This window comes from Podarcis vaucheri (genome assembly GCF_965113315.1).
Source record: "Podarcis vaucheri genome assembly, chromosome: 1".
Classification (NCBI taxonomy): Eukaryota; Metazoa; Chordata; class Lepidosauria; order Squamata; family Lacertidae; genus Podarcis; species Podarcis vaucheri.
The window spans coordinates 48,051,784-48,074,814 of record NC_138759.1 but is presented as its reverse complement, the minus strand read 5'-3'; the positions used below and the strand labels follow the sequence as shown (position 1 = coordinate 48,074,814).

The window sequence follows — 23,031 nt, the reverse complement described above, 5'->3', positions numbered from 1 at the left end:
ATTGCGGTCTGCTCCTCATACCAGTCCTGGGCGATATACCACCCACATAACAAAAACTACCATAGAGATATCAAAAAATTCAAAAGTATGGGGTCCATGGCTTGGCTTTTGAAAAACAGGGGGTCCACAGTACTTGGAAACCATTGTTCTAAACCTTTTTGCCGACCTGAAGCAGTTGCCTGTGCATAAAGAACAGCCTGCACATGGTTGCTAGTTTACTAAGCCTTCATTTGCTTCCTGCCTTGCTTCCTGCTCAGCCTTGATGTTGCCCATCTTCCACGTTCCTATGTCTTAGGTTTTAAGGTTAGGTTGGGGTTTTGGGGGGGCGCATTAGGTAACTGATATCTACTTGTCTTTGTTGAACAGTGACCGCTTATCCCTGTGGAAACTATGCTCCAAACTGATGTATGATGGGCTTATCCAGATGAATGTCCTAAAGTATCTAAAATGTTTGCCTTAACTGGTATCATACTGTTTACAAACCATGATGCAAAATCCTTTAAAGGCTTGTAGGTTCCCTGACTTGAGCAGCTGTCTGGTTCTTCGTAATGGTTTCTTGATCCCTTTAAAAATTAAGCCGTGAGCTCCCCTTTTACAGGGCCGAAGGGGAATAATGTGGTACAGGCTTTCTCCTTCTCAGCAGCAAATTTCTAGACCTGTTGCAGCAGTGTCTGCTGGGATTTCAGTCATTTAAAAAAAGATGCACAGCCCTAGCAGCTGTAATCTTTCCTAGCTCAGATTTATAGCTTATTCTGATGTGGCTAGAGAGATTGGCGGCATTTAAGAATTCTGCTGTGTATCCATCCTAAATAAATTGTGCTTTCACGTCAAATGAAAGACAGTAAAGGATAAAATATTTTCTAAATCATTCTTACTGCATTCAGAAGGGTGATAAATGCACTTTCATGCACTGTATTGTGGTTGGAATTTTAATTATAAAAGGATCTGCACATTTATCTTTGTCCCCTCCTTTCCCCCCCTGAAGTGGCAATGGTGGGGGGAGGGGAGAGAATTCACTTGGCAAAATAGCAGGCACACACTTTTTTTTTTTTTAATCGTGCTTAGCGTTCTGGTTATAAAAACATTATGGCAATAACCATGGGAACATAAGAGCTACCTAGCACTTATGTTATGTATTATGGAAGAAAGTTGTACACTTTGAATCCTACTCTCTCTCTCTCTCTCTCTCTCTCTCTCTCTCTGTGTGTGTGTGTGTGTGTTTTCTCAGATGTACTCATACTGAAATGTCTCTGGGTAGTTTCAAACTTTAAACCTAGAAAAAGTCTATCCTATTAATGATGAATTTGTTGCTGTATGACCTGCCAGGCATGGTGGTTGTCTAGGATGTATGTTGTGAATAATATTACTGCAGAAGCAAAGACATATAAACCCTTATGTATTTGAATTCTGGGAATAGAAAGGATGAAGGCTATTGATCGCAGTGTAGACACAAAGAAATTGAAAACACAGATTTAGAAACAGTACAAAAGGAAATTTTCTGGACTCAGTCAGTAGACAGCCTGCAGCTTTATTAAATCAGTGTCTCTGGGAAACACATGGATATGTTTTTGTCCCATTCCTTGATTAATTCCGTCTTGGAACTGAAATGTTATCCTCAGCTGGTTACCATCACTGGACCTTCGCAACTGTGCAGAGAAGAGCTCTCTCATGAATATCAGCCATGCAGCCTTATTCATGAAGGATAAAAATTTGGTCACAAAATTTAAATTTGGTGGGATGGGATGCAGGCCATATTCTCTCTGACTGTGCCAAAGCTCTTGGTCCTAGCACCTTGCCAGCTGTGACAATACAGTAGTACATACAGTACGCTTCAGGTTGCATACGCTTCAGGTTACAGACTTCGCTAACCCAGAAATAGTGCTTCAGGTTAAGAACTTTGCTTCAGGTTGAGAACAGAAATCGTGCGGCGGCAGCAGGAGGCCCCATTAGCTAAAGTGGTGCTTCAGGTTAAGAACAGTTTCAGGTTAAGAACGGACCTCCGGAACAAATTAAGTACTTAACCCCGAGGTACCACTGTAGACCCTTGCAGGGAAAGTGAAAACTCCCAATACCAAAGTACTGGTATATGTACTTTAGATATTATTGAGATTGTATTTTTTTTTTCTAATCAAGCTTGGAAACAGCCACTTGCCTGATAGCTGACAAACAGAGCTCGATTTGGAAGTTAGAAAGCTTTCTAGGTGGGACTACCTTTGAAAATTGTTTGGAAAATTCAGCTGGGCCAGAATACAGCAGCTTAAAGGCTGGAGCTGGCTTCCGTGATCATGTGACTCCTCATTAGAGAGAACTTCATGGCCTTTCAGTCTGTTTCCTGGCCCAATTCAACATGCTGGCTTTTGTTTTTAATCAGATGAGCCTGCTTTCATTTGCATCTGGCCAACCTATTGTGTGAAGAGATGAGGTTGTGGGGAATCAGGAGGGAGCTTTCTTTGTGGCCATGCTTTGGAATTTGATGCCTGTCTTCCTGCTGCTTTTTATGTGGAAGACTTTTCCTTTTCGGCAATCAGCCAGGATGATTTTTTTGTCAACTGGAAGAGAGTTGTTGGCCCCTTAGTCATAGGAAGGAAGGTGGGAGCAGCAGCGGGTGGGCAGAGTCCTAAGCCAGCTGATGAACAGAATTCCCTCCTGCCATTGCTGCTGTTTTATTTCCTGGAAAGAAACGGGGGTATAGTCAAAAGGTGGGCAACCAGTTTGGCTGCAAAAGATCTGAATTTGAGGGGCTTGTTGACTGGAAGGGAAAAAACAGCTTGTTTACAAAATTGCTGTTAGTAAGATTTACTATCCATTCTGTATACCTTTCTCCAAATGCAATTTTTCTTAGGGCAGAGGATGTGTTCCTGCAGTTCCCAGGAGGGGTTTGTGTAAGGTGCAGGAATTTTTGGGTACTGTACTTGATTCCATAAACTTTTTCTTTGAAAAGTGTCCAGAATGTAATTATATGCATTTTTTTAATATAAAAAATCTTAGATATTTGAAATTTCTGTTTACAAGTTAAATGCAGGTATTAAACCCAATACAGTGATACCTCAGTTTTCTAACAGTCTGCAGAAGACTGAAAAACAACAACAACACATGTACAGACAGCGGAAGCCATTCGACTTCCAAGGTGCGTTTGAAAACGGAAGCATTTACTTCTGGGTTTTCAGCGTTTGGAAACCGAAACGTTCGGCTTCTGAGACGCTCGAAAACCGAGGTACCACTGCATCTATTTTACAGTTAGTGATGAACACATTTTTCATGGATTTGGTCAGTCGGTATAGACATCCACAGTGAAGTGTTGATAAGTTGTCTTCAGAAATGTCTGCCTGAAACCACTTTGTTAGCTTATATCTTATAAATTGGTTTCACAAAAGAACACCTAGAATCATAGAATCATAGAGTTGGAAGAGACCACAAGGGCCATCGAGTCCAACCCCCTGCCAAGCAGGAAACACCATCAGAGCACTCCTGACATATGGTTGTCAAGCCTCTGCTTAAAGGCCTCCAAAGTAGGAGACTCCACCACACTCCTTGGCAGCAAATTCCACTGTCGAACAGCTCTTACTGTCAGGAAGTTCTTCCTAATGTTTAGGTGGAATCTTCTTTCTTGTAGTTTGGATCCATTGCTCCGTGTCCGCTTCTCCGGAGCAGCAGAAAACAACCTTTCTCCCTCCTCTATGTGACATCCTTTTATATATTTGAACATGGCTATCATATCACCCCTTAACCTCCTCTTCTCCAGGCTAAACATGCCCAGCTCCCTTAGCCGTTCCTCATAAGGCATCGTTACCAGGCCTTTGACCATTTTGGTTGCCCTCCTCTGGACACGTTCCAGTTTGTCAGTGTCCTTCTTGAACTGTGGTGCCCAGAACTGGACACAATACTCCAGGTGAGGTCTGACCAGAGCAGAATACAGTGGCACTATTACTTCCCTTGATCTAGATGCTATACTCCTATTGATGCAGCCCAGAATTGCATTGGCTTTTTTAGCTGCCGCGTCACACTGTTGGCTCATGTCAAGTTTGTGGTCAACCAAGACTCCTAGATCCTTTTCACATGTACTGCTCTCAAGCCAGGTGTCACCCATCTTGTATTTGTGCCTCTCATTTTTTTTGCCCAAGTGCAATACTTTACATTTCTCCCTGTTAAAATTCATCTTGTTTGTTTTTGCCCAGTTCTCTAATCTGTCAAGGTCGTTTTGAAGTGTGATCCTGTCCTCTGGGGTGTTAGCCACCCCTCCCAGTTTGGTGTCATCTGCCTGCTGGGCATCTGGTAATGACTCATGCAAGGTCACTGTTACCCCAAAATAGATTTGCTACCATGAGAGATTAATTTTACTATCATTCCTGCTGTGGAATTCATGGAGCCTTGATAAGTTATTCCTGAGTTATTGACCTGGAGGTGGCAGACTGGACCAGGTGGTATTGTAGATGTATGTCTCTAGATGGGGGACTTTACTGTGGGAAATTGCTTTCTAGTATCCCTGTTAAACTTGTTCATGTTTCAGAACACATAGTAGGAGAGTGGCTGAAGTGTTATAATGAGATTTTTTTAAAAAGCACACATTATTTTGAATACACAAAGAGAGGTGGGGGGATGCAGGTGAAGATCATGTCTGATCCTGCTGTAGCTAGTCACTTCCCCTTACCCCACCATGGCCTTTCTAACAAGTACCCTGAGTGAATGATCCTGATATTGTATGTTAATATTGATTGCTGTGGGAGGTTTTTTTTATTTAAAAAAATAGTTTAATGTTACTTGTAAGCTGCCATGGGAGGATTTGTAACCTGAAAGTCCGCACATAAATAATCTTAATAAATCAATTCACATATATTCCTAGTAAATCCATGCCACCTCCCATATCCTACTAATATAGAAAGTTAATTCAGTCACTATTTGGTCAAATAGTAGCTGCAGGTTTATAGATCTTAGTTCTAAAAATGTTGACGTAAAATCAATTCAATGCAATTTAATTAATGCAAAGTTTTTGATAGGGATAATATAAATTATGAAATATTAACCACATTCATGTAGTGTGCATGCATGTGGGGTTGTGGTTTAAGGGGGAGATATGGATTAGTTACTAATTAAATCAGGAGTTTAATTCTTTGTTTAAGTCTTGACTCAATCAATGGTAAACTTCTCCATGCTTGTTTTATAGCTTATAAATGCATGCTGCATTATGAATGATGGACATTGTTGTGTGTTAAATACTGCTGTTTGCTCAGAAAGAAAATAATACAAGCTACTTACACTGCAAAATTTTCAATAGATTTTTATAGTTTATAGCCAATGTCCATCACAATACAAGCACAAGTCATATAAGTCCAGAATGAAAGACATCTCACACGTCAGACCAAGACACATCTGCAATGTCCAGATTTTTTTTAAAAAAACATTCCTTCTGTTCATTATCCCTAGGGTTTGGCATTTGCACTATCCATAAAGGTTGCCCTTATATTTCTTGCCTCTAGTGCAAATAGTGCCACCCTATAACTGATGCATTTATCAACATCTTCCAACAGCCATTTAATTTTAAAGACATCTGGTTGACCTTCTGAGGCGGTCTGCAAAGGGGAGATAAATTTGGATCTGGGTGACTCATACAACGGGCAAGCTAGAATATAATGTCCAATATCCTTAATAGACCCTGATCCACATACACAGAGGTGCTCTCTTGCAGGTCTGCTAGTATATCTCCCAGCCAGGTATTCAGTAGGCATGGTCTGGAAGCTGAGCTGGGTGAAAGCAAGTCTAACCGGGGGGGGGGGGAGTTAGTTCTTGCAAGTACATAGCCCTTTTGTGGTCTGTTTTAATTTTAATATACCAAATAGCAGATTTACAATTTTTTATGTATTCAAGATCTATTTTTGCATCTTCGCTAAACACAATATCTCATATCTTACGACCAGAAGTTGGAGAGATCACATAACTCTGCATCAGACTTCTACAGGATTTTACCCAGCCTTCCCTATTCTGCAATCCAAAAAAAAACAAAAACAAAAACAAAAAACCCCATCTTTTGGCTAAGTGTTGTTCTGGTTGTAATGATATTTTTTCCAAGTACAAAAATTTAGATTTGTGTCTATGGGCTTTTATAGAAGGAAGACCTTGTGCAGTTCTTAGTAATGCTCCGGGTGTACTATGTAGCACTGCCAATATCATACACAGGAACTTATTTTGAATTACATCAAGTTCCTCCCTGCAGTGGTTACCCCAGATTGGTGAACCATATAAAAGGTGAGACACAATCTTGGCTACAATTTTTTTTTAAATGCTGGTTCTACAAAACAGTGGCCCTCTGTGTGATGCAGTTTCTTTATGGGCCCTAATAAGCATGTAGCTGAAAGTGCTATTGTTTCTAGGTGGGTGTGGCATAGGGTATTTTCAGAAAAATTAAGCCCTACATATTTATATGATTGGCATTGTTCGATATTATGTCCATCCATGGTCTATATGTGTTTACTCCTTTTGGCAAACACCACCACCACCACCTTTGTTTTGCTATAAGTCCTCTCTTACAGTAGCTTCTAAATTTGATGTGTAACCTTCTACCAATTAGATGAGTGTCATGTCATCTGCATAAAGCGAGACTGGGATCTTCTGTTTCCCAACTGCAGGAGGGAAAACATCAGATGAGGAGGCAAGCTCCTGGCCTATGTTCTTTATGTAAAGATTAAATAGAAGTGGTGCCAAGATGCAGCCCTGTTTAACTGCCTACACTGTTGGGATTGAATCAGACAGAAAACCTGTCCTGCCAACTCTACTTTTAATGTCAGTATTGGTATAAAGTTGTTTCACAAGAAACAGCAGGTGTTTTATCAACTGAAATGGCATCTAGTTTCTTCCATGAGTGTTGCCAGTCTATTGAGTCAAACAAAGATGAAAGCTCAATAAATGTAACATAACTTCTTTAAAGATCTGTTTACATACTTTTGTATAAGGTAATTCAAGACAATGCACTATTGTGCTATACCCCTTACAAAACTTGCCTGTAATGGGCACAAAACCTGATATTCTTCTACCCACTGTTCTGATTTGTCTAGTAGAGCAGTATATATGCCGTGCAAATATATTAGCAGGGACATCAGGGAGGCTTATTGGGTGGTAGTTCTAAGTGTCCTCTTGATCACCTCTCTTATAAATTGGAACTATAATGCTAGATGTCCAACAATTTGACATTATTCCAGTTGAATTAATTGATGTGAAAAGTTTTGCCAGGATTGGTGCCCAATCAGATAGAAATCCGTATTTCCAAAAATATGAAACCCATTTGGCCAGTGGAATTTATCACCAAATCATGATTTTGGGCTGGTGATAACATTGTGTGATGTTGAAAACCTGACCTTGCCCAGCCCCAGGTAGGGGGTGGTAAGATCAGTCCTGGTGGGGGGGGAGATCAGTCCTGGTGAAATGGCCCCGTCGCTTGCTTACCTTACACTTATTGTGGTAGTGGCACCTCAGTCACTACCCTGCACCCCCAATTCCTTCTTTCAGGCATTGCCTGATTTCAGGAATCTCAGCCTTTCTATAAACGATTCTCTGTGTACTGAGGAAGATGGTAAGCTAGGACTGGGTTTTATGTATGTGATGGCTCTTCTATAAAACTAAAGCAAAAATGTGCTGAATACTTACAGAAATGCACAATGCAAAGGCTTTCCTTTGTATATGCTTCATATGCTGACTGAGCTCTGTGAAAAAAACGACACTTCAGGGTTCCCCCCCACCCCTTTGGCTGCTTGCATTTTTGGAAGCTGTACAGTGAAATGATTGAAAAGCTTGCATTCTTTTCATAGTGTCATAAATTAATTTTCTTCTTGTGTGAATGATTGCATTCCTGTGGCATACCATATTTCCCAGATTAATAAGATCATGGTAGTCAATGTTGGTATAAGTATCAGATACCCAATTTTAGGAATTTTACTGAGAGATGTTTAAGCATGTTCTCTGTGCACACTGTTAGATTTTAATTAAGTGCTTGTGATAGTTTGAATGGCTTTAATAGCAATTTTTAAAATGTTTTAAAGTTGTCACATGGATGTATTAGGTTAACACCAATGGATGAAATGCAGTTTTTCTGTTCCATGAAACGAAGGACTTCAGATCCTGCTCACACCTCTAGTAATGGAAAGGGGGTTATTTTTCCAATTCACCTTTCCCCTCAGCCACTTTTGTCCCCTGAAAATCTGCTCCACAGGTTTGGGTCCCTCCAGGAGTGTGTGGAAGGTGGCACAGAAGGTGCGGAGAGAATCCCACCTCCTTCTATTAGGAAAGACCTCTTCTAGGGTAAAGACACAACACACTTCTGTGAATGGAAGGACTCCTGTTTGCATAAGGGTAGAGTTTGATACAACCCAGTTTGCACAGGTTAACTGCATAAAGTATCTGAAATAAAGGCTGGAAGACTGAATATAGTGTTTAGTGTTTTTAGAGGAGGGGAATAAAGCAGAAGTGGATGACCTTTTGCCTCTAGATAGGGTCCCATCATTCCTGACTATTAACCATGCTGGCTGGGACTGGTGTAAGAAATAAAGGCTTGTTATTTCATTTTATCTGCATTTTATGCAGTTTTGCATCTCCTTCTAAAGCTGCCCTGGGGGCTATAGGCTCTGAGGAGGGGTGTAACTATAAGCTAATTTCAAACCCTGTTCTTTGTGGTGGCCCCCATTCCCTCCACCCTTTTCATCAGGGGCATTATGAGTGAAACAAAATGGCTTCCAGGCCATGGCTGCTAAAAGATGAGCTTTGATGCTGATGCAGCAGTCAAGAAAAGGAAGAGGGAGACTCTGGTTACCTCTAAGGCTAGCGGTGAGCTTCCTTTCAACCCTGACAGCAAACCTGGGAAGAAAAAGCAGGATGCAGTCGAGCAGATATATACCATTGTATGTGCCTTTTAAATTATTTTAAAGTTTAGCTTTTTGTTGCATTAGTGGATATACCTTGGTGGCGACCATTTTGAGTGGGTCCAGTTGATGTGTGACCGCAGACATGCAAGTACTTTGGGACCCAAAAGAGGGAGGAATGGGGGCAGAATGGGGGAGTGAGCATAACGAGGTGATGTATGCTAATGCGTGCTCTGCCAGTGAGCGCTTTGAAGTGGAACTCAACCCCTGTGGAAATGGGGAGTTGCCTGTGTATTTCCCCCAAACCTGAATTATTTAGAGTTATTTGAGCAGCCCTTGAATTAACATGAATGACTGCAACTAAAAAATGTAAGAATACTAAAATGATTCAAAAAATGAATATAAAAAGGAACTGAATGTGTTTATTTCATGGTCTTGTCTAGTACTGCAAAATAACCAACAAGTGATGATGATGATGATGATGATGATGATAATTCCCCAGCAACTCTAGGCGGCTTACAGCATATCTGAAAACCTAATAAAAACATCAAGCATTAAAAACCTCCCGATACAGGGCTGCCTTCAGGTGTCTTCTAAAAGTTGTGTAATTCTTGACATCTCCTTGACATCTGAAGGGAGGGCGTTCCACAGCTGCTACTGAGAAGTCCCTCTGCCTCCAGTAAAGGTAGCATTTTTACACAGCTGGAAATATGTTTGCGAGTGAAAGGATATTAAGTATATTGTCATATGCTTTCTAAAAACTTTTTCTTCAAAATGAGCTTGTATTTTACTCAAATTTACAATTCCCTAGGCATTGTTAAATTATTAAAAGACTGAAGGGATTTTTTTAATATTAAAAGGAGGCAAGTTATTCAGCTTTTGTTATTGAGAGAAGGATGTGTACAGCTGCTAAATAGTGAAAGAGAGGAACTGTCAAATTTTACTTATTACCTAAGAATCATGTTACAATGAAGCAGTTGAGACAATACGTATTTAAAATACTTATTTCAAGGTGTCTCACAACAGAAAACAATAAAATGCAATAAAACCAACAGTATATATTAAAAAATCAAACTGGAATAACCAACAGTTTATTTATGAGAAAATGTTTCCCATAAACCAACAGTTTATTTATGAGAAAATGTTTCCCATAAACACTGAATTGAGAAACTATAACATAACTTTTTGAAATGTTGAAATACTTTCTTCTGAAATTGTTGTTCTAAAAACAGGAATGGAATTTCAGAAACCAGAGAAATTTCTCGTTTCCTTTTCCAAGGATCTTTTAAGTCAAAAGAGCTGTGCAAGTAAGTTAATTGAGGGAAGAACAGAGTGAAACATTCAGTATCATGTTCCATCAGTGCAGACATTTCAGCCTTCCAGATGGAAGAATACCTCCCCTCCTCCCACTGTGCACTGTTCAGTGGTTCTCTCGACCCCCCAGAGCAGATTTGGGAGACATCGGGAGGAGAAGAGGAGAGGAAAGCCCCACTGTGCTAGTAGAAGCCCTTCTGCTGGCACGCTTGGTTATTTAAATCTGGCCACAAGTTTTTACTATTGCAAATCTAGCCCTTCCCTCCTAGACATCACTTGCCTTTTCAGATGTTCTTAAAGTAACCGGCAAGCCAAAGGGAGAACCTGACGAGTCTCTAAATACGCTCATCGTATTTAATATATACTCATCAACTTCAGGAACGTTGGATGCAGCTGGAAACGAAGCATAGGGTATCTAAACATTTTCTGTACATCTTAAAATAGCACTAAGCTGGCTGCTGGACACTTCCTGTAGATTAATAACCATCTGGGCTTTCAGTACAGCCCAGCTGGCTATTAATCTGCAGAATAATATCATGGACATGAGCTTGTTAGAATTTATTCCAACCGCTGTTCGGCTGTTCATTTATGCATTCTTTGAGCAAAACAGAGAACTAATTGTCTTGGGCTGTGGTGCTGATCACACCTACTTGGAAGGTAGCCCTGAAGAAATTAGCTGGACCTAGTTTATTGTAAGTGTGGCTGGAAATTCTTGCTTGCAGAAAATAGGTGCTTGTTCGCTCGCTTTTCAACTTTATACTGTATTTATGTTATGACTGAATCAGTAGTGCACACTGAAGCACAGAAATGCAAAAGCTTGGTGCCAATCAGAGGTGCTGAAATCTGGAGAAATTTACTGACATTTGTCTTGTTTCTGGAAAGCAGGCATTGAACTAAAAATAACAACAACCCAGTAATCTTTCAGTACAACCCTGTTTGACACAACTTATGTCAAATGTGCTCATTCCTATTACCTGCTCAAACCTGCGTTGAAATCCTAAGTGATGCACATTTAATTGTGTAGAATTGGTAGGTCCCAAAGAAGAAAATATTATGGATGGGCTTTTCTAACTACAAAGAGAAAATGAAAGAGAAGTTCCCTGAAGCCATGTTCGGGAGTAGACGCAGAAGTACGTTTACTAGTAACAAGTACAGTGGTACCTCGGGTTACATACGCTTCAGGTTACAGATTCCGCTAACCGAGAAATATTACCTCAGGTTAAGAACTTTGCTTCAGGATGAGAACAGAAATCGTGCTCTGGCGACGCGGCGGCAGCGGGAGGCCCTTCAGGTTAAGCTAAAGTGGTGCTTCAGGTTAAGAACAGTTTCAGGTTAAGAACGGACCTCCAGAACGAATTAAGTACTTAACCAGAGGTACCACTGTATACTGGGACAGGTTCCTATAAAAGCAAGAAGCACTTCTCCCCCCCCCCCCCGGGTACGATTGCATGGGGAGCTGATCCCTTTGTTTCTAGCTCTGGCAGGGGAACAGTTTATTGCTGGGAGCAGAAGGGAAACATTGCTGGATATGAATCTTTGTCTGCATCAGCCATTACATGCCCACATACCACTTGTACTAGTCCTTTTTCTCCAATATACCATTGACAACATAGGAACGTTGTTCTCATTTTAATTATCGGGGTTTTTTAAGCCCAAATGTTATTATTGTGAGATGCTGAGGATGATTAAAGTAACACCATTCACACACAGCAGAATGCTGCAGTTGGCAGTGAGCTGTATGACAATTGCACTGCTGTGAAACAATGTAGTAGCACTCTTCTGGAACAATAATAATTGCCAAACAGTTATCAGAGTTTATCTGATATTTCTATGGTAACAAATCTCTTATTTCTACATCTATGTTCAGTACTACATTTTTTTTTAAAGAAAAGCTGCCATCTGAATCTCTTTTATCTATCCTTTTAACTTTCAGTGTTTACTGCGGTGTGTAATGTTTTAGAGAAGTAGGCCGTAATAGCTTTCTTTGAACCTTCAAAGCAAGGTGCAAAGGGAACACTTGCACAGCAAATGCTTATTTGATGCTCAACAGCATATTTTTAATACGCCATGAAACATGAAGGCATTGCTGCATGCAGGCTTACTGCATTTTGACATTCAGTTGCACGACAAGTTTTTAACCAGAGGGTTGACAGGTTGGGGGTGGGGTAGTGAAGCGCATTTGTTGTTGCAATCAAAAGGAAATCTCTGTGCAAGTTTATCTGGTTTTAAAAAAAAAGACAGGTGTATAATATCAGAATGCTGCAATTGGAAATCAAAGTTTTTTTTAAAAAAAGTTTTGCTAAATGAGGGCCAACTGTGGTAGAGTGTATTCCTCTTTTGAAGATGTAAGATTTAGAGATGATCCCTTGTTCTTTCCTCTATCATCATGTGTATTAGTGAAAGATCTTGAGGCCTTTTCATAATTAATGATACCTGATCATGACTTCATGCAGTCTATATAATTGGGTGCCTTTAGATAGTAATTTTGGTCCTCAGTAAAGGTAAAAAATCACCTCAGAGATCTTTGCAGACTGTTTCTTCATTTTATCCTGAATATATAGAGATTGACACAATAATAATTTCTGTATAATGAATTTTAATTTTTGGGAGGTCAGTTTGGTTGCTTACTGGTTTTTGCTTTATCTTATGTGAAATTAGGCTGGCAATGGGATACTGTTTTGCCATATGCTTCGTTTCTCACTGCTGTACTGTGTTTACAGCAAAACAAACACAGCTGGAAGCAAAGCTAACTTTTCTTCTTCTTTGTGCATTTCTTTTTGTGTGTGTGTAAGCCTCATACCAGTGACCATTGGGTGGTGTTAGTCTGGCACTTCTTTTGTTCTTGTATGATATGTTTTGTATTTTTTTAAAAAAAAGTATTATTCCTGGTTCAAATCAGCATGAGAAAAACAAATTTAAAATGTTTAATTTGTTGCCTCGAAGTTTATCAAATCCCCCTTTTCAGCAAATTGATTTGGTGGGATTAAGTTGTACATTAGAATGAAAATGCTATGTGCAAAGCCAACAAGTATAACAACATTCCATAATGAACTAAATTATATGGACAGGAGGGAGGTTCTGCTGCAATATCACAAAATGACTAAACTCAAGTGATGTATAGTAATTGGATTACTTTAAAAATAAATATATTTCAAAAGGAGAAACTACCACATGGTTTTAGCCAGCAGGATTCTGTTTTATGCACCTTTACCATTTTTTTGTGGCTGTGCCCTCATGCTGACATAAATGGAAAAGATGAAGCCACAGTCTAGGTTCCAGTTCAGATGCTTTTGTTCCATAGCCTAAGATTAGGTAAACTTTAGGTTGAGGTGCATGTATAAAGTTTCGCCTAGGCTCAAACTTTTAAGCTGACTCATTTGAATTTGAGAAGCTGAAAACAGAATGTTTTAGACCCATGGACACATTTGGTTTTTTTTGCTTTAGTGCCTTGGGTACCATCATGCACGACCACTTCTATCCACACACCCTAACCTGGATCAGCCAGAGAAAGATGGAGAAAAAGCACACATATACACAATATTTGTTTTTCCAAGGGATCTAAGTAAAAATCAAATCCGGTAGATTTAATTTGAGCCTTGAAAAGCATACAGTGGTATCTCGGGTTACATACGCTTCAGGTTACAGACTCCGCTAACCCAGATATAGTGCTTCAGGTTAAGAACTTTGCTTCAGGATGAGAACAGAAATCATGCTCCGGCGGTGTGGCGGCACCAGGAGGCCCCATTAGCTAAAGTGGTGCTTCAGGTTAAGAACAGTTTCAGGTTAAGTACGGACCTCTGGAACGAATTAAGTACTTAACCCGAGGTACAGTTAAGTGGGAGATTTTCACCCTTCCAACTTCCTCCTTTAACAGTGTGTACTTTTCAAGAGGAAAAAGAAGTAACTATTCTCATCACCTCATGACCAAAGGCAGTGTGTAGGGAACTCAGAGCTTTCTTTGGGACCAACAGGAAGACCTCAAGGGCCGCTGCACTCACAGCCACCACATTGGCTGCCGCTGCTGAACAATAAGCATTACTGAGCCTGGATATGACCCAAAAAGTCGATCTCAGAAAAGGCCTTTAGAAATTCCAAGCTTGGTCTGATGTCGTGTGTTTGGCCTATACATTAAAGTCCTATGCTAAGCTTAGTTTGAATCTGTTGGTGGCTGGCGTAGTGAGTAAATGTGGAGATGAGTAAGACTGAAAGAAGCAGGGAGACTCTCTGATTTCAGCAAAGTAAAATGTTGTCTGGGTCATTGAGATATTAGACAAACATAGGTAATGCAGTGCTCTGTTAATTCCTTTAAAAGGAGTTGAAAGGAACTGCTGCTGTGTGATAGCATCAAGCAGTATCGCTGAGGGATATCTAATAGCTGATTATACCATGCTGACACAGCAACTAGAGATTCTCCCCCCCCCTCCTTGAAGCTTCTCAGCTTAGTACAAAGTCACCTTCATGGGGGGGTTTTTTGTACTGTTCCAAAGAATCTTACAGTGGCAGTGCTTGTGTAAATGGAATACTTAATATAACAATAAATATTTATATAGCCCATTTCAAGTTTTAAAATAGTTATTCACACGTTATCTCAAGTAAGCCTCACAACAGCTCGTATTATCCCCATATTGTCAATTAGGATGATTTACCTAAGATGTCCTGTGAGTTCATGAATTTGTGATTTGGGACAGTATACAACAAACACGTCCTGTCAGCACAAGGATTTCCCCATCCAGCCCCAGATCTTCTCTGGACATTTGGGGGAACCACTAGAAGAGGTTTAGGGGAGGAGATGGGGAAAGTCCTTTTCAACAAGTATTGAATTGAATTTTATTTTTTTATTACGGTCACAGACCAGTTCCGGGTGCACAAGTATAAATCCAAAGTAGTACTTTGGATAGAACCCTAGTACACTACCTACACCAGTTTGCATAATGCTTGGGCTTATATGCTTCTTTCTTCTTTTCTGTCAAAAGCTTCTGCTTTTGATTTTATGTTACAGGTGGCACCACTTTGCATGGGGGGGGGTCCGTTCCTGGCCCTCACACACGTCAGTGGAGTGCGCATAAGCCTGTTCCGCCCCATTCAGCCTTCTACCACGTCCAAAAGGACCCACACATCAATTGGATGTGTGCAAAATGGTCACTGCCTGAGATCATAGTTTCTCGTGATGATCAAACTTCAGGAATTGTGGCTTGTTTAACCTGTGTTGTGTTTGACAACCAACAAGAGCAAACCATGTTTTCAGATTCCGGTTTGTTTCAATCCCCTAGTTTAAACAGACCATAGTTCCCCAAGCTGGGAGAACATGGGCAATTCCTCCCTTTCATAGCTAGACTACACTACATCATCTTTAACTGTGTCTCTGGGTAACTATTTCCAATTACTTTCAATTAAGTTATAACTTCTAAACATTTTCTTCAAATCGTATCTGAAGGCGGGAATGTAAATATTGTATCCTCTTCAGCTGTATATAAGATGCTTTATGGCACATGCTTATAGTTCATAGTAAAGAGCATTTTTAAAAGGTCTCTGCGGTGTATATGTTTAGTCTGAATAATAATTGGAAGCTTTTGTACACACACCAACAACTTTTCACTTCCATTGAAGGTTTCTCTCCCCCCCTTCCCCTTTATTCTAATGTTCTCTGCCACTCATAGGAATTCACAGCCACTGCCTAATCAATCTTATTTTCTTATCCAACTGCATTCTTGTTAGTATTTCCACTAATGAAGAAATATTTCTAAAATTTTATGATTTTTTTTTTAAAATCAAGGATAAAGACCTTCCTAGTATAGAATATTGGAGCACAGATTCTTTTGCTCTGAACATGTTGCATACAGTGGGTTTCAGTGTGGTATTAAACTGTTTGCAAATCAGGTGGCACTAAGATTTGCTTGCCTAATATTAACCTGCCAATGTTTAGCACATTCACTGATAGAATTCTTTTGTTCTCATGAACCCTACCTAATTTATAATTAATAAAGTGTGCTGTACATACCTATGCAAAGCAGATTCCTTGGATTCTCTTTTGCAGTTACAGAATGTTACCCAGAAATATACTCAAAGGGTTTGAGACTCGCTTCATGAGCGCTGTGACCTGCTCTGTTCCAGTCTTGCATGAATATCTGTAGCAGGGACTTGTAAAGTTGCCAGCTGGGTGCCTGTAGATATCTTCAATTCATTAAGCATTACACTCTTGATTTAGCGGTTAGATAAGAGACTCAGTTTGAAAAGCTGTGCTTCATTCATTTTTTGGCTCCAGTGTGGTGCCTCCTAAGAGGTGACATTCTTGCCTGGAGAAAATAGCACTCCACTAATCATTTTAGCAATAGAAGGGATGTGTTGCAGCCTGCTTGCTTTAAACTAGAATTCAGTCCATTCACACTTCCAGTCCGCCTTCTGCATTATCTTGGAGCCCTTCAGGCACTTGTAAAAACCACACTAAATCTGGATTAATTAGTCCAGAATAAATCCATTCCCTGCTTCTGACCTAAATTGCTAACTTCTTATAATTGCAACTTCACACACTAGGGCTTTGGGCAATTCACCAGGATGCCTAAAATGTTTAGCAGGGCAGAGTGCATCTTTATCCCAACTCCCAGTATGCCAGTTGTTTCTTGAAAGTTTAGTTGAGCTGGAAGACTAAACGCACATAATTAAAAAAAAATGGGTATCAAGTGACTTCAGTAGAAAATATCAGATCACGGTGCATTTCAAGCTAAGGCACTCGTCATTGTAGGTTACAGTATGACATTAATAATAATAAAAATGAACTCAATCATACATATACATACTCAATTATCTTATTAATAGAGAGAAACAATTTAAAACACCCTGCAAACATGAGAAAATTGATAACCATATAAAGCTCCCATATAGTTTTTAATAACAGTTTTTGTATTTGGGAGAGAAGACTGCACCCTGTACATAATTCAGGAATAAGGGCAATTGTTAAGTAATTCAAAGTGTATATGTCTACTCAGAAGTAAGCCCCCTTGGGTTCAAGGGAACTTATCCCAAGTATCCAGTTACAGATAGGTAGCCGTGTTGGTCTGCCATAGTCAAAATAAAAAAATTCCTTCCAGTAGCACCTTAAAGACCAACTAAGTTAGTTCTTGGTATGAGCTTTCGTGTGCATGCACACTTCTTCAGATACACTGAAACAGAAGTTGCCAGATCCTTCTATATAGTGAGAAGGTGGGGAGGGGTATTACTCAGAAGGGTGGTGGGAATGGGAGATTGGCAGATAGCTGAGATGAGCCTGTTGACGACTCTAAACGACTGTAATAGGTCTTACAGGAAAAGGCAAGGGGTGAGAAGGTGAGAAATGTCTTAGTCATGTATAATGAGATAAGAATCCAATGTCTTTGTTCAGACCAGGTCTCTCATGGTTTTAAGTTTGGTAATGAGTTGCAATTCAGCAGCTTCTCTTTCCAGTCTATTTCTGAAATTCCTTTGTAGTAAAACAGCTACTTTGAGATCTTGTATAGAATGTCCTGGGAGATTGAAGTGTTCTCCTACTGGTTTCTCTGTTTTGTGATTCTTGATGTCAGATTTATGTCCGTTTATTCTTTGGCGTAAGGTTTGGCCTGTTTGTCCAATATAGAGAGCTGAAGGACACTGTTGCCATTTGATGGCATACACAATGTTAGACGATGAGCAATTAAATAGTCCCGAGATGGTATGTGTGATGTTGTTGGGGCCAGTAATGGTGTTGTCACCTTCTCACCCCTTGCCTTTTCCTGTAAGACCTATTACAGTCGTTTAGAGTCGTCAACAGGCTCATCTCAGCTATCTGCCAATCTCCCATTCCCACCACCCTTCTGAGTAATACCCCTCCCCACCTTCTCACTATATAGAAGGATCTGGCAACTTCTGTTTCAGTGCATCTGAAGAAGTGTGCATGCACACGAAAGCTCATACCAAGAACTAACTTAGTTGGTCTTTAAGGTGCTACTGGAAGGAATTTTTTTATTTTATCCCAAGTATGTTTGTATAGGATTGCAGCCTAAATTTATTTGATTTTTAGTTTGAATAAATATAATCTATTATTACTAGTTATTTTCTTAGTACTTACTAAAAACAGTGCTTGGTAAAAAGTCTTTCTACTGTTCTTAATGAACCCAAGTGGTTTTGGGGTTTTTGGACTAAGAAATGTATTTTTTTATATAGTTACAATTGAAAATTGAAGAATTCATAATTCTTGCTAACAAAGTATGTAAAAGGTTCCATTCTTTGCAACGACGTACAGCGTTATACACTGGATGTTAGTGAATTAAACCTGAAAGTGTCACTTCCCTATCTATATAGGCCAAGCTAGACAGTGTAGTTAATATATTTTGGTTTTATTATTTAAATAGTAACAGAGGAGAGGCGGGGAGATCAGTTCTGGGACTCCACCATGTTGAAAGTGTATGGCAGTGCACTAGGTCCCAGAGAGAAGGAAGATGATACAGCATGGCGATGCGGAGGGGAAGAATGAGAGGAATGAGGGGTGGGAAGTAGTGTCAGATACAGTGGTACCTCAGGTTAAGTACTTATTTCGTTCTGGAGGTCCGTTCTTAACCTGAAACTGTTCTTAACCTGAAGCACCACTTTAGCTAATGGGGCCTCCTGCTGCTGCTGCTGCGCCGCCGGAGCCCGATTTCTGTTCTTATCCTGAAGCAAAGTTCTTAACCTGAAGCACTATTTCTGGGTTAGCAGAGTCTGTAACCTGAAGCGGATGTAACCTGAAGCATATGTAACCCGAGGTACCACTGTATAGGGAAGGTTGCGAAGCAATGGGATGGATGGATGGGGATGAGTTGATAGGGGCATTTGTTCTATGTGGAGAAGTAATTTTCCACAGGTAGATAACCAATATATTTTAAGTCAAGTGCATCTATTTAACTTTCTTTGGCAGCCAGCCACATACTGTTTCTAACAGGATATGTGCTTTCAAGGAATAGGGGGAAAGGAACTTGTAAGAGGACAAAGATGCTGGCAGTCAAACACAGTCTGTTAGAAGCCTCTGTTTCTAAATCCACCATGTCTAAAACTGGCAGCTGGAAAGCAGAGCAGAATCACAATAGCGCAGTAATGTTGTTTTATCTTCTTAAACTCTTTATTTAGTCAAATAAATAGGTTTCTGTGCCTGGAAAGTTCTGATGAGACTCCCAGAATATAGCAGCCACTTTCCTCTGGAAGGACCTAGCAATTATTTTATTCTTTTCAGGTACCTTCTTGTTTCAATAGATAGATGTTTAGCTGTCCCAACAACATACGGATTCTTGAAATTTAGCAATTTAAAGTCTCTCAGACGCCTATGTGGAGAGGCCGTGTGGGGAAACATTGAAAGTGGGTAATGCATGAAGCACAGGAACCTTGTGATAAGATGGGAGTTCTCATAATATTACATTGGTGGATACTTTCCTTGCTTCTTTACTGTACTTTGCTATGTACAAGCCTGCAACTGAAATAATTTTGTGTTGTTATATGTGTGGCTTGTGATGAATAATGAATTTTTCTTTAAAAAAAAATAATTTTTTTTGGAGATTTCTCTCCTAAAGAGATGTGCCATAAGGCAAATGATGCATTGGAATTCTAATAAGGTAAACAATATTGTGACACTGTAGTGCTAATCAGATGTACAAGGAATGACAAGGTGAGTAAGCTCTGTAGAGCTGTGTGTGTCAGCCATGAATGCTGCACCATCAACCCTCCTGTGTTGAGCAGGAAGGTCTAAAGGGACCTTCTAAGAGCAGTCAGCTGAACATGCTTAGGAGCCTCCTCGTGATCAGGAACCTGGATAACACAGCAGGTCTCTGCATAACGGTTGCTGGGAATCTCAAGTGGGAAGAGTGTTGTTGCACTCACATCCGACTTTGAGCTTCCCGTGAACACCTAGCTAGCCACTGTGAGTACGGAGTGCTGGACTATGGGCCTTTGACCTAATCCTGCAGGGTTCTTCTTCTTGTGTTCCTCTTGTGTCAGTTGTGCTTAGAAGACACATTCATACCTTTCTATAACATAAGAAACTTATGGGGTATGCATGGTAGGGACAGGATTGTTGGGGGCAGGAGGTGACATTCCCCACCCCTGTGTTAGCATTCTCTGTACAGATCATTTTGTGAGAAGAACCTACTCAAGACTCCTTGACTGAGAATGTGGTAGCAATACGCATGCATGAATTTGAGGTATTCTGGATGATGGAGTGAGTTAAAATGTGGGGATAAACAAAGCAAGAAAACAAACTTCTCGGCTTTCTTAGCAGGAATCAAAGCAATATATACTGAGCAGTTTGCAAGAATATTAGTAAATAATAATCTCTCAGATTATTAAATAAAGAAGGGAACTAGACAAGGCTGCCCTCTATCCCCATTATTGTTTATTACAACGTTGGAAATACTGTTGCAGAATATAAGGGGAAACAAAGATATTAAGGGTATAGAACTAGGGCGTAGAACTTATAAATTAAAGGCTTTTGAGGAGCGTGTGGTCTTAACAGTGGAACAACCTAACGTAAGCATTCCCAAGGTTTTTAGAGGAAATTAAAAAGTTTGGAAAAGTGGCAGGCTTTAAAATAAATGTAGAAAAGACTAAAATGTTGATTAAAAACATAGATGAGCAGTCGAAAGAGATTTTGGAAAGGTTGTCTGGCCTAAAAATAGGTAAAAAAAAGATTTGGGGATTTGGCTGACAGTGAGAAATCTCAACATATTTCAAGATAATTATATTAAACTGTGGAAAGACATTAAAAAAGAGATAGAGATACGGGAAAGAATTATTTCCCTATTAGGTAGAATTTCAGCCATTTAAATGAATGTATTACCTAAGATGTTTTTATTCCAATTGATCCTTTTGTCAATAACGTAAGCTGCCTCAGAATGGAAAAAAGATATTTCTAAATTTGGCAGGGGAAAAAGTCTAGGATTAAACATAAAATTTTGATTGATAAAAAAAGAGGAGGCTTTGCTCTGCCAGACTTGCAATTGTATTATGGGGCAGCTTGTTTATGTTGGTTAAAAGAATGGATTGTATTGGAAAATTCATATATTTTAGACTTGGAAGGCCATGATTTAAAGTTTGGCTGCCATTCATGTCTTTGGTATGGAAAAGCAAAAATTTATAAAAGTTTTGCAAACCACATCAGGATAAATTTGTATAGAGTTTGGTACAAACTTGTTGGAAAGGGAAAAAAAACCCTTATGGTCATCACCCATTGAAGCAATCACAATCAAGAGAATTAACATGCATAGGCAATGGGCCACAACAGAGATCTGTTGGAATTCACAGGGAGCGGACCTAGATTGAAACCAATGGAAAAGTAAGGAGCTTAATTATGGATTGGTTACAGTATCATCAAATATATGATATGTTCAAATTAGATTTAAAAAATGGGTTTCCGGATCAAAGCTCACAGTTTGAAAGAGAACTATTATGGAATAAGGATAAACTATTGTAAAAAATGTATAACATTATTGGAATGGGAAAAGAAAGATGCGTTAGTCAAAGCTTTAAGGACACACTGGGCAATGGACATAGGACATAACATAGACCTAAACTTCTGCGGTAAACTCTGGAAGAATTATTTGAAATTTACCACATGTTATACTTTGAAAGAGAATTATATGAAAATGATGCATAGATGGTATTTAACTCCGAGTAGGTTGGTTAAGATGTACAAAGTAGGATTAGATCTGTGTTGGAAATGTTCTCATTAAAAGTGTTTTTATTTTGGTGATGCAAAGCATCAAATTAGTGGCATATTTATTATTTTATTACCTTTCCGAATAGAAATCGCTTGAAGACAGGTTACATGTAGCAATGCATTTTTTGAAACTCACAGTAAACAAAATCAACATGCAACAAGTCATCAAGACTTCTCACTGGAGAAATGGGAAACCGGAATAGGATTTGAGGTGGTCCTTCCCCTAGATAAGCCTGTGTTGGGTTCCTTCTTCTATAAGGCTATTTAGCCACTAAAAGGAAATCTAGAAGTGATTTCTGTTCTAAAATTGTACTATTTTCAAGAAATCGGTTCGGTTAATACCCTTTTGAGCTCACATATTGTATAGAATTTTTATCTCATAAAAACACATTTTGATTAATTTGGTAATTCCTTGGAATGTCAATTAAGTCTGTATTCTGCCAGTATATTGGTCCTGGCTTTTGATACCTCGAGTGATCTTTACAGTCAATAGAATATTCATAGCTCTTTTTTTTCATTTAAATATCACAGCCGTTCTCTGTTTAATTAAGTTCTGCTCTGTTATTGTCCTCCTGTTAGATGAAACTTTTTAAACAGAAGCAATAAGGCTGTTACTTCAGGGTGTGATGAGAGCTAGGCTTAAAAATGCCATATGTACGTTGTGGGTTTTAAAACTGGCCAAGGCACAGGTTCCACACATTGTTTGTCAGGCTACCTGGCACCTGCATAAGCTCACATTTTGAATTGTAATATTGGTGATATTTTATACATGCCAAACAAACCAGCAGACTCCGCAGTGCCAAGCAAAATTAATGTGATGCTAATATTGCTTGTGGACACAGCTGGGCCACCGGTTGAAGCTGATGGAAGACACTTTGAGCCACTGAGGCCACCTGAGCCTCAAGTGACATCAATGGATTCAGAAGTACCCCCAAGCCACTCCTTCACAGGGAGTCTAACCCCATCAAGAGCAGACCACCTCCCATCCATCTGTGGTTGCGCCCAGAATGGGGGACTTCAGCCTAGGGAGGTTTAGTTGGCTCCCTGCTTGATGCTTTTGCATCACCTTGTGAAGGCTTGTTATTATTCCGACAGGCATTTGTCTTCCCAGGTGGCTGGTTGATTTTGTTTACTTTTGTTAATTATTATTTTTTTAACTTGCTCTCTCTTTTCTCCCAGTATAAT

At 39.7% G+C, this 23,031-nt stretch overlaps 1 protein-coding gene across 8 annotated transcripts in view; it reads left to right on the top strand.

Annotated features, from left to right (window-relative positions):
• Positions 1 to 23,031, top strand: part of SIPA1L1 (signal induced proliferation associated 1 like 1) — a 157,357-nt gene that overhangs the window by 64,647 nt on the left and 69,679 nt on the right. The gene's annotated exons all lie outside the window — the stretch shown is intronic.